The following is a 13,820-nucleotide window of genomic DNA, read 5'->3' on the forward strand; positions in this document are numbered from 1 at the left end:
TCGGGAATTGTATCCAATGGAACATTTTCAAGAAAGAATTAACCTCCTTTATGATATCATTACTCCAGTATTAATAAAGAATAATTTACAAATGGTTGCAAGGAAACTCTATGTACGAGGTATGTTGTTACCTCTTATCCCAAGAGAATAGCTGCTAATTTCACTCTTAGTGACATCAACTTGCTTGACCAATGTATACATATGTGTAATGATACTGCTCGACACATGAGGGCTTCTCTATTGTAGGAAAAAAAAAGATAAGGTTCTTATTAATGTTCACAGGAGCATATGCTTCTGTGACGAAGAATGATAATAGATTTTTCACTCATTTTGATGATTCCGGGTGCCATTTCACTCATATCTGTGTTTTGAGTGTTTTAAATACTTCTTTTGTGAAGGGACTCCTTCACAATGGATCACTACATGTATAACATACAATATCTTAGCTAGTAAAACATGAAATAGATTTTGTTACACAATTCCAATCTAATTTCAGAATTATAAGTCAGTTATATTCACTCAGTAAACTTAAATCGACCCAAACGCTGTTTCTAATTCGCCCTTTCACTCCTGTCAATTTCAGCAATTTGTTTCTTAAGTTTAAATGTTGCATAAGTTTTGCAGAAGATTATTTTGCTAATATCATTTTTATTCCAGAAATGTTCTATTGTAACTCAGTTTTACTCATATAATGAAGGAATAAAGCAGGTTGAAGCACGGAAATAACCAATTTGTCATTCTGTTTGGCTCGACAGAAATTCTGATCTCAGCATAATCCAGCTTCAAGTGTGAAATTTCCAGGGAAATATGAAGTACATTTCCAGCATTCAGCTGGAATGCAAACCCATCTCTAAGGATATAAATGCACTGCATTCTTCTTCAAAAGTTTCTCTGGTAAATTCATCTCATTAACTGCTAGAGAAAAAAAAACTTTCAGTTCCCAAAGGGACACAATCCATCAAAAACCTTAACCTTAAAAATGCAAGAAATTTTGTATCAACCTCAGATTACAGAAAGGCATCTTTGTCTCTGGGAAAGAAAATCTTATGACCCAGTGACGTGAATATGATTCGGAAGGAAAGCTAATCAATAGTGAATGAGGAGGTGCCGTCATGAGGGATTTTAATGTGCCAAGATTCATTTAACTGTTGAGTGTTAAGTGACAAAGTGTATCATTATTCACAGATAGTCTGATGGACCCCAGTTCCCTTTGACATCTGAAGAGACCAGTCAGCTTAAGAAAAGAACTCCGTATTGTATTGGGCTAACAACTAATAGGGTGACCAGATAAAGACCATCCGAAAGTAAATGCAAAATTGTTGCTAATTGCCTACATCATCTTCTTGGCTTGTAAAAAGTGTTGCATGGCATGGTCAGTGTAGCAGTTGGCACCACCAACCTGGGTACACACCTGGCACTGTCTGTAAGGAGTTTGCATGTTCTCCCTGTGACTGTTTCCTCCGGGTGCTCCAGTTTCCTCCAAAATATATGGGTGTTGTAGATTATTCTGTTCATTTGGGGCGGCAAAGGATTGTGGGGTGGAAGGGCCCTGTTACTGTGTTGTAAGTTTAATTTAAATTTATTTTTCCTTTATATGAAATTCCATGAATCAACTTTATCACTGCTACTTGTCTACCTCTTTAGCTAGAAAAAAAGGTAGATGAAATCTCTATTGGTAGTTTGTGTGTGCGCGCGTGTTTTGTGATACTGGGCATCAGGCATATAACACAAACTCATAATGACTGTGGGGAAAATCAAGGCAAAGTAGAAACATCTATCGGGTTGATGGAGCAATGGGTAACCACACCCTGACATGCTTTCTTTTCACAGGGCAAAGAAATTGATACTTTACAAAGAATTCTTCATGGCAGCTTGGCTCCAATTAATCTTCAAAGTTTTAAAGTCACAAGTGTAAACCACGAATCGTGCACCCAGTGTCTTTCCCTACTCAACCCCATGTTTTAAACACGTTTTGCAAAAATGTCATGAGTCTCCAGTCAAGGTTAAATGCAGTAACAGGATAGAGCAAAAGATAATTGAATAATATGTAATTAAGTTAAAACCATGTAACATTGGGCAGAGAGGAAATTAAGCAATGAAATGGAATTGAACTGCCATGACATTAAAGGTTGAATATGAACACAATATTATACTTCATACATCAATATTGGAATTGGATATCAGGAGATTGGCTCGAAGCATGATATTACAAGACATTATAAAATTTGGGGGGATGGGTACAACGTGGTTGTAATATTGAGGCAGTGATCAAGTATTTATTACACAATTGCACGTTGCTAGGACTGCAATAATGTCAAATGTAATGCAACAAGAATCCCATTTCTTCCAGTTGTGGAAATTCCTTTGAATTACAGTATGGGTTGTTTGAATCATTTTCTATCACGTTAAGAGTTATGTTCTGATGTTGTTGTTAGCAGTTCTCAGTCATTAAACAGTGGTTAGGGGTTGGAAGCACCCTGCGTAGTCTTCATAATTTCTAATCATAATTAAGGATAATTAATATATGCAAATATGGGTTAATTCTCTTAATAAGAAGTTTCAGGTAAATATTGCAATGCCAATGTCTCAATTCCATGAAATTTTGTGTACAAATTAGCATCAATATTTATATTGCCTTTTTAATGAAACAATCATTTGCATGTTAATGAGGTTTAATTAGCACTAATTAAGAGCAGAGCCTGAGAGAGAACAGACTGAGAATCAAGACGCAATGCAAATAGTACAAAGAGCAAATATTCTTTTTGCTGAAAGATTACGTTCTGGCTTTCTCTTACGGAGCAGCATATTCAAAGTTTGAGTGAAGACGAGTACATCATGATGGTCAGATTGTTAATCAACATGTTTTTGTAAATTGATTTCCAATCTAAAGCTGATCTAATGTGAAGTATGCATTGGTTGTTCATGTCTCTGTGTGTTATTTGCCTAGATATTCTGTGACTCAGCCAGCAAACCACGCAGATTAAAAGTTAAACATCATCTGCTTTGCAACAGGCAAGTCTCATTCACAGCAGGAACGGAGCACAAATGTTCTCGGACATTATTAATTACTTATGTTCAAAGCCTAAAGGCATGAATCTTAAGCAATACAGGGGCTTAATCTTTTATCCAAAATCCTGGGGACCAGACACTTTTCAGAATTTTTCCGATAATAGAATAATAAGAATAATGGCGGTACATTAAGTAATGACGCTGATTCCAATTCACGCAAAACAAAGACACGTTCCAACTAGAAGGGTCTCTGCATGGGGCGGTGGGGTGGGTTTGCAGCATTGGTCGGAGGGAAGTGGGATAAAGATAGACCATAAACGGTAACACTCTTTTTGTCTTTGTACAGCCCTTTGCTTCCTCTTCTCTTCAAAGACATCACTTTGATCCGGTCCAGTTCATTCTACAAGGTTTGCTTGGAGATTTCGATTTCGAAGTGCCTTTGTCGAAGTGATCCGTTTTCATCTTCTATGTTGAAGCGTTTTTCCACCACGCTCTCCACTTTGTGGTGTGGTGTCTGGTGTGCTTTGATTTTGAAGGGTCTCTCACTCCGAGCTTTGTTCAGCTGCCAATCTGGCTGATCCCTCAGTTTGGACTGCAAGTCAGAGACCAACCCCATCCCCTGTGTGCCAACCGGAGACCTGTGACATGGAGGTGATGGAGCAGAGGAAGCTTGCTGACTCAGTCTGATTGGGCATTGGCCACAGCCCTTCACCAAGGTGGTCGACACTATCCATGAATGTATGTAGCTCAGAGCGGAATGCCTTCAGCCTGGTGCTGATGATGTCCAGCAGGCCTAGGCTCCCCTTCCTTGCCGATGGCCCAAGTCAGGCCCGCCGCTGGTCACCAGCAGCTGTCAGTGTCGGCGATGAGCCGCTGGATCATCCGAAAGGTGAGCTGGGCCCACTGGGGTGAATTTCCCGGGCCAGGCACTCCCTCTTCTGCTCCTTTTCTTTCCCTTTCTCGCTCTCTCTCTTTCAGGTCCCATCTATATACGCCGAATCAGAAGTGCTGGACTCTGCTTTTTCCCCTGGCACCTTTCAAGTAAGGATTCCTTAGAGTTCCACTAATTACCCACATGGACTGACAAGGGATATTTAAACGTGAGTTGAGTCTGGGTCCTGTTGGGTCATGTTTGGCACCAAACACGAGCTTTAGTGAGCAGATGACATTCATTGAAAAAATGTTCGGTTTTTGGAGATCTTTGGAATTTTGGATAAAAGGTTAAGCACTTATATTAAAACATGCATAAGAGGGGAAAAAAATTAAATTATTAATCCCTTAAAAGTGGATGCAACTACAAAAATGACACATTTATTTTAAACCCAACAAATATTTAATACGAGGTTTCAAAATAAATATTTTTAAAATGTGGTGGGGTTTTGCAATTTATTTTAAGTCTCAGCAGAAATATGGCAGATGGATAGAATTTATTTTGAGGTGGGTTAATAAATAATATTTCACTGAGTTATCTTTGACATCTTGAAAGGGAGTTAACTCTTTTACTGTCATTTTTTATACCAGCTCTAATCTGCTCCATTCACTCTTACTAAGTTGCACAGATGTACCACCTCTGAAATATCACATAGTGCATGAATTCAGGACCTCAGGGTTCTAAGAACATTTTGAAAATTGTAGAAATCATGGAAATTGTGACACAAAGGACCCAATGGAGTTAAAATTGATGGTCTTAGCCTTTAACCATGTACAATTATTCTTCAAAGATATGAACAAATCCAACTCGAATCGGCAAGGCATCAGGATGAAAGCAGGCTGCATTTTTGCCATCCAATTCTGCAATTCCCTCAGAGAGCAACACAGAAATCTTCAGGGAGTATTTTATTTCACAGGGCACTGTTTTGTATTTTAACTGCTGCAATGGGGGGGGGGGGGGGGGTGCAGTGGAAAAATGTCTCTCAAATGTCTGTATCAAGCCTTTATTCTACTAGGACATTGGTATTAATAGACCAAGCATTTTGTTAGGGCATCACTATTCATTCAGATTTGGGTGCTCGATATTGGACCGCAGAACAAAAAACAAGTTTTGGTGACACACTTTATTGTTCATTATTGATCCAGCAAAAATGACAAATTTGGGGCACAGAACAATGCTCTTCTTGAAGGTAGAAGACTGAGAAAGAAATTTTCCCACAATGAAGGTGATACCATTAAATCTAAAAGGCAGATATGGTTAAAGTTTGGCTGCTTAAACCAAGTGACCAATTACACCAAAATAAATGGTCATATTGGGCAGGGAGAAGTGGATATCAAAACAGAGAGAACTCTTTCATGCACATGGCCATAAATAGGGTTTCTTCTATTTTGCTGAATTTAGGTGACCGTTTATGTTTACTCCAAAAAATTGGCATGTGTATTAAAACGCACCAAAGCACACTTTGACTTCTGAACTATTTCACAAACACAGCAAATTAGGCGTTCGACTTAAAGTCGTAAATGAAAAGATTAAGCTATGCACCACAATAACATAATACGTTTTCAAACAAAATGGAGGCTGAATAAATCTGAACATACCGTTTTTAAAATTTACTGGTTCATGGGATATTTGTGTTGCTGGAAAACTCCACTATTTATTGCCCATCTCCACTAGCTTCCTGAACAATGTCCCATGTTGGGCCATTTTAGAGACATCGACAATGGTAAAGTCTGGAGTCGTATTGAGGTCAAGCAGAAAGGTGGCAGATTTTGTTCCATTAATGACATTCTTGAACCAGGTGAGAGGTTTAGGACAATTACTGTAGTTATTTCATGGCTCTGATTAATGACACCATCTTTTTACTCCAGGTTTATTTATTTATTGTCAATAGTTTTAATGATGAAATTCTCACATATTCCTCTGAATCAAAAATCCAATGTCTCTGGATACTAGCAAATGAAATGCCACCAAAATTATATATCAGTTTTCTTCAGGCTGACTTCCAGGCCAAACATTTTGGCAGTTTCCGCAAAACAGGACGTCAAGCGCTGAAGAGCTGGCTCTGAATGGGCAACTAAAGCAATCCCAAGCAAGTTACAGAACACTGCTGCTCTCAATCTCTTACAACACAAGCACAGAACCTGCAGACTTTCCTGTTGAACTCAAAGTTACAGGACATGATTGCTTCAGTGTGTCCATGGGAATATCCAATGAATACTGGGTGGAGGTAAAACTAGTGTCGAGGCATTTACAAGGAACAAAGCCTGAAGCACACACAGCACATGAACATCTACCCAATAATTGCCTCATTGACTGCGGATTGGTAAACTGAATTATCTCTGCTTTCTCTCGGGAAATCCTTGAATCCCAGTCCTCAAAACTATTTCGTACGTTTTCCCTGTTTTATAGCACAGTCCTTTTGATGTGTGCAATTCAACTCAAATTCAATTTAGGGTTCTGGAGAGTTTTAAGGACCCTCTGTAAACCAATTATTTAATTTTATTGCCGCAGAAAGAGTTGATTAAGTGAAAACTTGCTTGAAACAATTTGTATCCACTGGGAAAAATAAAATAAACCAAATAGAGATATATTTTCTCAAAAACACTAAACAAATAAGATTTGATCTCAACAGAGAAATTACCTTTCTGTGCTACCAATTAATCAAAACTAACCTTCCTTAATTAGAAATAGAATTGTATAACATTTAATTTACTCAGAATATTGAATTCTGGACCAAAGGAATCTTTAACCTTTTCCTCGCAATAGAGAATCAGGAAATAAGACAAATATAAAAGTGACAGAATATTGTGATAACTGATGGGACCTGATGTGTGGCTTGGTACAACGACAACACCATCTGTAAATTTGCTGACAATACCACGGTGGTGGGCTGTATAAAAAGGGGCGATGAGTCGGCAGACAGGAGGGGGATTGAGAACTTGGCTGAATGGTGCGCCAACGATAACCTTTCACTCCATGTCACCAAAGCCAGTGAGCTGATTGTAGACTTTAGGAAGGTAAAACCGGAGGTGTACAGTGATCAATGGGAGTTCAGAGGTGGAGAGGGTGAGCAAATTTAAATTCCTGGGAGTCTTTATCTCAGAGGATCTTTCCTGGATATGATCGTGAAGAAAGCAGGTCAGCGTATCTACTTCATCAGGAGATTTCAGAGGTTTGGTACGACATCAGAAACTTTGGCAAATTTCTGCAAATGTGAGTGAAAAGTGTGCTGACCGGCTCTATAACGGCTTGGTCTGGGGGCACCAATACATCTGAGTGGAAAGCCCTGCAAAAGCTAATGGACGCAGCCCAGTACATCACAGGCAAAACTCTCCCCACCATCAAGAATATCTACACGGAACACTGGGGTTGTATGTGACTTCACGCACGGTGTGTCCTCTGACAACAAACCTGAAGATTGAACTCTGCATTTTGATGCCGGTTTCCCGTCATAGTTGGTAGACTAAAGCTATATGGTCAGGCTGGTAAACAGCTCCGAGAGAGCAAACTGAAGCACAAATGACAACTGTAACATTTGCAGAATCAAATTTCAAGTAAGTATTACCCAAGTCATTTAAATCATTTGTGTTTATCTTCCACATCTAATCGTTTTAGTTATAATAGTGAAACATGCAAGTTCCTTGGGTGGGTGTTCTCCTGTGGGAGAGTCGAAAACTAGGGGTCAGCTTGTACTGGTAAATTGATCACTCACTTAAGGCAGATTTGGCCACTTTTTTCTCTCAGGGATGTGCGCCTTTGAAACTCTTCTTGAACAACAGTGGAAAGAGTCATGGAATGTTTTTTTTTTAAATGGTAAGGGGACAAAGATTATGAGAGAATGCAGATACAGGAATCTAGAGTAACTAAAAACCTGCTGGAGGAGCTCAGCAGGTCGAGCAGCACCACTGGGAAAGAATTACCCAGAGAAGGCGGCAATCGGAGTTAAGATTACAATCAATGATCACGTTGACTAGAGGAGCAGGTCTGAGGGACCAAGTGGCCGACTCCTGCTGCTCGCTTTATTTTTGGATTCATTCCTCTCTCTTCTCGTAGGATAAAACAGAGTTCTGAACTGTTACAATCCAACCAATACTGCCACATTCAGTGAGATGGCAAGGCAGGCAAGATGGTGGATCCAACTTTAAAAAAAAAATCCATGTTTTCACATCCAGTTATTGCTGCTTCCACTGTAACGTAACTGACTGGTGATCAGGTTCACTGATATTTCAAGGATCAAACTTGTAAAATTAGTCCTTTTTGACAGAAAATTTGGGAATGTGATCAATAGGTGATCTCTATTTGCTAACGGAATCATCATTCATAGTCAGATGACAAAAATTTAACTATGAATGATGTTTCCTTTAGCAATTAAAACATCACAATCAAACCTATTAGCAAAGAGGATTGTTTGACAGGATGTGATGTTAAATATTCCCAAAGCAAAAACAAGCTCTAGATTTTTAGCAATAAAAATGGCAGGACAAAATGGCGGGAGTGAGCGCTCTCTGTTCCCAAACCTGATGGAAATTAGACCTCATTTATATTTGACCAGACTGCTGAAGACTCCTGCCAGCAGCCCATTGACAAAGTGGATATCGATATTTGGCTTCTTAACAACCAGTCACACTTCCCATTTCCTGGTCTGTTATTATCTAAGCATTATATTTAAGTGCATTCTGTGGGCTTTTTTCCTAAATCTAAAAGAGAGTAATGTCCTTTACAATGAAATTCCTACTTTGTTTTCTCCTTGTTAACCCAAGAGGCTATTCATCATGAACGCCCCAAGGTAGCATCATTGCCTATTCAGCCATTAGATATGTTATAGCCGAATCTAATCTTGCGCTCGGTCTAGAAATGTAATTTCAGAAGTAAGTAGGTGGAAATTAGAAGCATCTTTGAAGTCAATCACTTAGCCCCTTCCTTAATCCAGTTGCATGGAGATCTCCAGTAATGCTCTTACGTGTTGGCTAACCAAGCCTAGATCCAGGAGGCAGGTTCACGATACAATTAAGTGATATTGGAGAATATGTACTTTGAATTTTAATCCCTCAAAATAGAAGATTGAACAGACCCTTTCCTGTTGGTGGTCATGCATAATATCAATTTATCTCCACCATATTAAAAATTACATTGAAATCCATTTGCTGGAGGGGTTGAAGACCATTTTAAATATTGCATGAAAATTCTAAAAATACACTTGTTAAATTTTTGCTAGGACTGATTAGATATTTACAAAATGCTCCTTTCATAATTAATCTTGCTTGAAATAATCACACGTGATTCACAGCTGGGTTACGCAGAAACATCAGAGTTCTCTTGAATGTTTGATGGCACAGTATCAAAATGGCTGGATGTCAGATTGCCTTGAACTTCAAGGCGAAAGCGTTCAAGTCAAAACCTTTGCCATCAGGAGGTCACAGGGGTGATATCTGAATGCCCCATCTTCGGTCCAGGAGGATTATTGGCTGATATTTTCTGTTTGATTAATATCTTATTTTCTTATTCACTGTTTACACGGAAAAATTCTCTGCTCAACATTTTAATAAAAAAGTATTTAAGAAGAGAGCAAGTTGGAAGCTAATAATAATATTGCCCATTTTCAACAAGCATAGAATTAATTTATGTCAAAAATGTCAATAAAAAGGCAGTGATTGCCAAATTTAAATTAAATTTCAGCTGGTCTTAAAAAAAGATCTTAAGTAAAACTTTCTCACTCAAAGTATTTGGCAAGCATGGTAATGTTGTCAATGCCCTAAAGTTAGAATAAGTGAAAATGCTTGCAGCCTTTATCTTTGTATTTATAATCTATATCTGCAGAGTACCCAACAATATTTTTGTTAGGCATTTCAGATGATAGCAAAGACTCTGGTAGAGTATTTCAGTACTTCACTGACCTTCACATTTCTTTACTCTGCCTACGGTTCCATGAGTCCTTCACACTGAGCGCTGTGTCAATTGAATGTATGGTAGGGAGCCAGTGATGTAAAATTTAGATGGAAATGAACTCCGATGGAATGACAATCGAACTTTAGCAGCAAAGGGTCAGTGTGATTAAGGCTTGAAGACTGAAACCTGGTCCTGGCTATTTTATTTTCATGTCTATTTGTGGTCCAGTTGAGCAATTATGGTGCAATTGTTTGCAAAAACCCCACTGATGCATCAGCACCTTTCACAACCAATTGACCACAGCTTCCGGTTTTATTGGTGCTTGACAGTTGCAATCAAGTTGATCTGTTCTCTCCTAACGCTTCACATCTTACAGAAAGTGAACATGTCATTGAAAGGTACTGAAGAATGACACACAGGGAAAGAATTTGAAAAAAAAAATCCATTATATTACAACTGGCCCTACAGTAGGTGCACAACTTGGAAATCTACTGGGACTCTGCTTCAGTAATCTTTCCTGGTAACTCAGAGCTCGAGTCTTGTTCTGCTTCCTATGTTAAAATGTTTCCACAGTTGCTTTCCTGCTCCAAAATGTAATGAGGAATTTGCTTACATGCGAAGGCAAGGCATTTTCTGTGAGAGGGAACATTCTTCATTTAAAAGTCAGATCCAACACAAATCAAACTGCTAATACTTTTCCAACCAAAGTTCAGAAAGGTATCTTTGTTTCAAGGTGATGTGGCATCTTTTGTTTCTGACCTCTTGAAATAAGATAGTAATTTATGCAAAATTAACTAATTGGTTTTCACTCGACTAACCAGCTTTTACATGCGAAATATGTACTCAGGTCGAATCAATCTTCTACTTAACAGACAAACTTATTTTGAAACCAAATCTCAGAGCTATAAAGGCAATGTTTATAATGACACCATCCAATGAACGGACTCCTAACTTTCAGCTTTTTTTCACTCCAGGGTGAACAATTTGTTTATCAACATTGTCATTCTTTACACTCTTGAAATCATTAACTGGATTGCTTGTGAAACTCCAATGTTCCTGATTTTCAAATGATCCAAATGGTACTAGATAAACATAACAAAGGTTTTATATTTTATTTTTCCTGACAATAGTCTTTGCCCACTTTCATTATCCCCTACTTATTTCCTGGTCACACTTTTACAGTCATATGCTTACCCAAAAACCTAACCAACCAATTCTCTAACCATCTATTCACAGTATCCAATTTAGAGCAAAGACCAAAGCTCAGATTTATTGCCAGAGAATGTACATAACATCAAATACAACCCTGAGATTCTTTTCTTCTGCATCTGGTTAACAGGGAACCCAGCAGATGTCAGGTAAATTTGTTGCTGGTAAATTGGGATGTGGGAGCAAACCAAAGCTCCCGCTATAGACACGTGAAGTCACAGGGAGAACATGCCAACTTCACACAGTCTTCACCCCCAGGTCGGATTGAATCTCTGGTATTTAGGGCAGGGGGTCTTCAAAATGCAAGACACTGGCACTTGGCATTCAAAGATAGAGGCAGAATTTTTTTTAAAAAATGAGTATTTCACCAGCATGGAGCATGGGAGCAATTAAAAAAAAAATCAGTGGATGTATCATATCTCGATTTTGAAAAAGTTGTTCAGCAAATGGGAGGCTCCTGGGTTTGTGGGAACCACAAATATGGCTGCAGGATTAGCTAAAGGGATTAGGGATAAACACATTATTTTCAGGGTGAGAATTTGTTAGTTGGGGTGTCACAAGGATATGTCAAGGGTCCTCCTTTATTTTGTGTTTTATTCTGTTATTTATTCCCAATTAATGTGAGGTGAAAGGCAGATACAGAGACTGAAATGGGATGCTTATTCACGTTAAGCATGTGGACAAGATAAATGGGGAATATTATGGATCAATGCAAAAATGTAAATCACAAAATTCTATGGACACCATGGTTGAAGTGTAAAACACACAATACTGGAGAACCTCAACTTGTCAAACAGTGTCCTTCACCTAGCAACGGGAAGGATACAGAACTGACGTTTCGGGCTTGAGCCCTTCATCAAGGTATGAGAAAATGGGCAAGCATCCGAACAAAAGAGATGGGGGAGGGAGGGTGTTGGCAAAGGCAGGTGGTGATAGGTAGAGAAAGGAGGGAGGAGGGCAATAATGAGGGGGGGGGGGGAAGGAGGGGTGGAAAAACAGGAAAGGGGGAGGGGAAAGAAAAGGCAAGCAGGCTTAGTGGAAGGCAGTAAAGTCAATGCCATCTGGCTGGAGGGGGCCCAGATGAAAAATCAAGTGTTGTTCCTCCAATCTGCGGGTGGTCAGGGTGGGATAGTGCACAAGGCTATATAAATGCAAGATTAATTGGAAGAGGAAATAGACAAATAGAACTACTTTTAAAGTTCAAGCACAATTATATTTTAGAGGCATGCAGGAGACTCGAGATGCTGGAATCCGAAGCAACAAATAATCTGCTGGAGGACGTCAGTGGGTCAAGGAGCATCAGTGGGAGAAAAAGAACGGTCAATGCTTTGGGCCAAAACCTTCATCAAGACCTTTCCAGGTTTCTAGCCTGAAACATTAACCATTCTTTTTCTCCCACTGTTGAATTTTGTTGTTCAGAGGGATTTTGTTGAGCGGTCCTTCCATGCAAAACATGGAAATGTACCAAGCAAGTGGAACAGATAAATCAGGCAGGAAAATAATAAGTGACCTTAAATGCTTGGATGACAGCAATCAGAAGTCTTGCTCCAGGGAGGGAGAATGATTGTGATTCTCTAACGCAGAGGGCTATGGTCGCTTACCAAGATTAGCCAAGAATGAAAACAATTATATTTTGGAATGAAAGGTTATGAGGATTGACTGGGAAAGAATCGAGTTCAAGTGTTAACCTTACTGAATGTTGGACAGGCTTTATGGGGCCAAGTGGGCTCTTCATCTATATTCTTTTCTATTTTGATTCCAATTTTCCTCAACTTCCCTCGCGTGTTTCACCTGAACAGTCATCGTCTGATCTGGAAGATGAAAATATCCTAGGACTGGAGGAAAAGTGCTGCTTGAAATGCTTCAGTGTTCAGATGTATCTTGACAGCGACACAACAAGTCTGCATGGTCATGTATGATAATAAAATGAACAGGTAGTAGTTTCAGAGAGAACATTAAAGCAGGCAGTGGAATTAACACAAGTGGAAAAACCCCTCTATTTTAATAATGTAGTAATGATTCTAAAGCCAGTAACCCAGCATAGGAGTCGTTATAGTCTGTCCAGTCTTTGTCCTGGTGATTAATGAAGGAAGTGCACAGGACAATATGCCCTTCACTGTAACACAGTTTTCAGATGACTCCTGAAGGGAGTATCATAGAGAGGGGTTAGTGTATTGATACATGCTCTGCTGTTGCAAATCACTTGTGAAGCAGTGGGACAATTACTTTCCGCATGACCAGTAGCCTGGAAGCAGCCATGTGTGCTTTTCTGTGAGAAGAACTGACTGTGTAGTATTATTCAGGTCACAGCAAACCTAAACAGCACAGTATTTAGCAGAACTTCAAATGGTCTGTCAGCTATTTTTGCAAAAATCACTGCACTTCAAAATCAGTTACTTGCAACATTGAATAAAAGAGACAGATAATAATTGGGAAAACCCAAGGAACTAAGAAATGCAAATTCACCAGGAGCAGGGTCAGCAAGTGGTACAGGCAGTGGGATCCTTAACGTTCCAGGCAAGATGGACCACAATAACGCAAGAGATTAATAGATGGAGTAAAACGCTAAAGTCTGCACGTAGCTCACCCTCTTTCCCGTCCCTCGCCATTCACGAGCCATCCCCCCCCTCCCCGTTTGCTGGTGTGCCCTCCCTCCCTTATCCACCTATTACCTCCTGCCTATGGGACTGTGCCCCTCCCCCACCACCAGTGTGTTTGCCTACACTTTGCTCATACCTTGTTGAAGAACATGCCCGAACGTTAGTTCTGTATCTTTATCTTTGCA

General features: G+C 39.4%; 1 protein-coding gene across 14 annotated transcripts in view; it reads right to left on the minus strand.

Annotated features, from left to right (window-relative positions):
* The window catches only part of rbfox3a (RNA binding fox-1 homolog 3a), a 644,989-nt gene that overhangs the window by 413,210 nt on the left and 217,959 nt on the right, over positions 1-13,820 (minus strand). Inside the window, exon 1 of one of the 14 annotated variants that reach the window (XM_069930252.1) lies at positions 9,835-9,943. The exons of the other annotated variants lie outside the window; for them this stretch is intronic. The gene's annotated coding sequence lies outside the window, so the exon portion shown is untranslated. Of the gene's footprint in view, positions 1-9,834; positions 9,944-13,820 lie in introns of those variants that run through there. 14 annotated transcript variants of the gene reach the window in all.

This window comes from Narcine bancroftii, chromosome 3 (genome assembly GCF_036971445.1).
Source record: "Narcine bancroftii isolate sNarBan1 chromosome 3, sNarBan1.hap1, whole genome shotgun sequence".
NCBI classification, from domain to species: Eukaryota; Metazoa; Chordata; class Chondrichthyes; order Torpediniformes; family Narcinidae; genus Narcine; species Narcine bancroftii.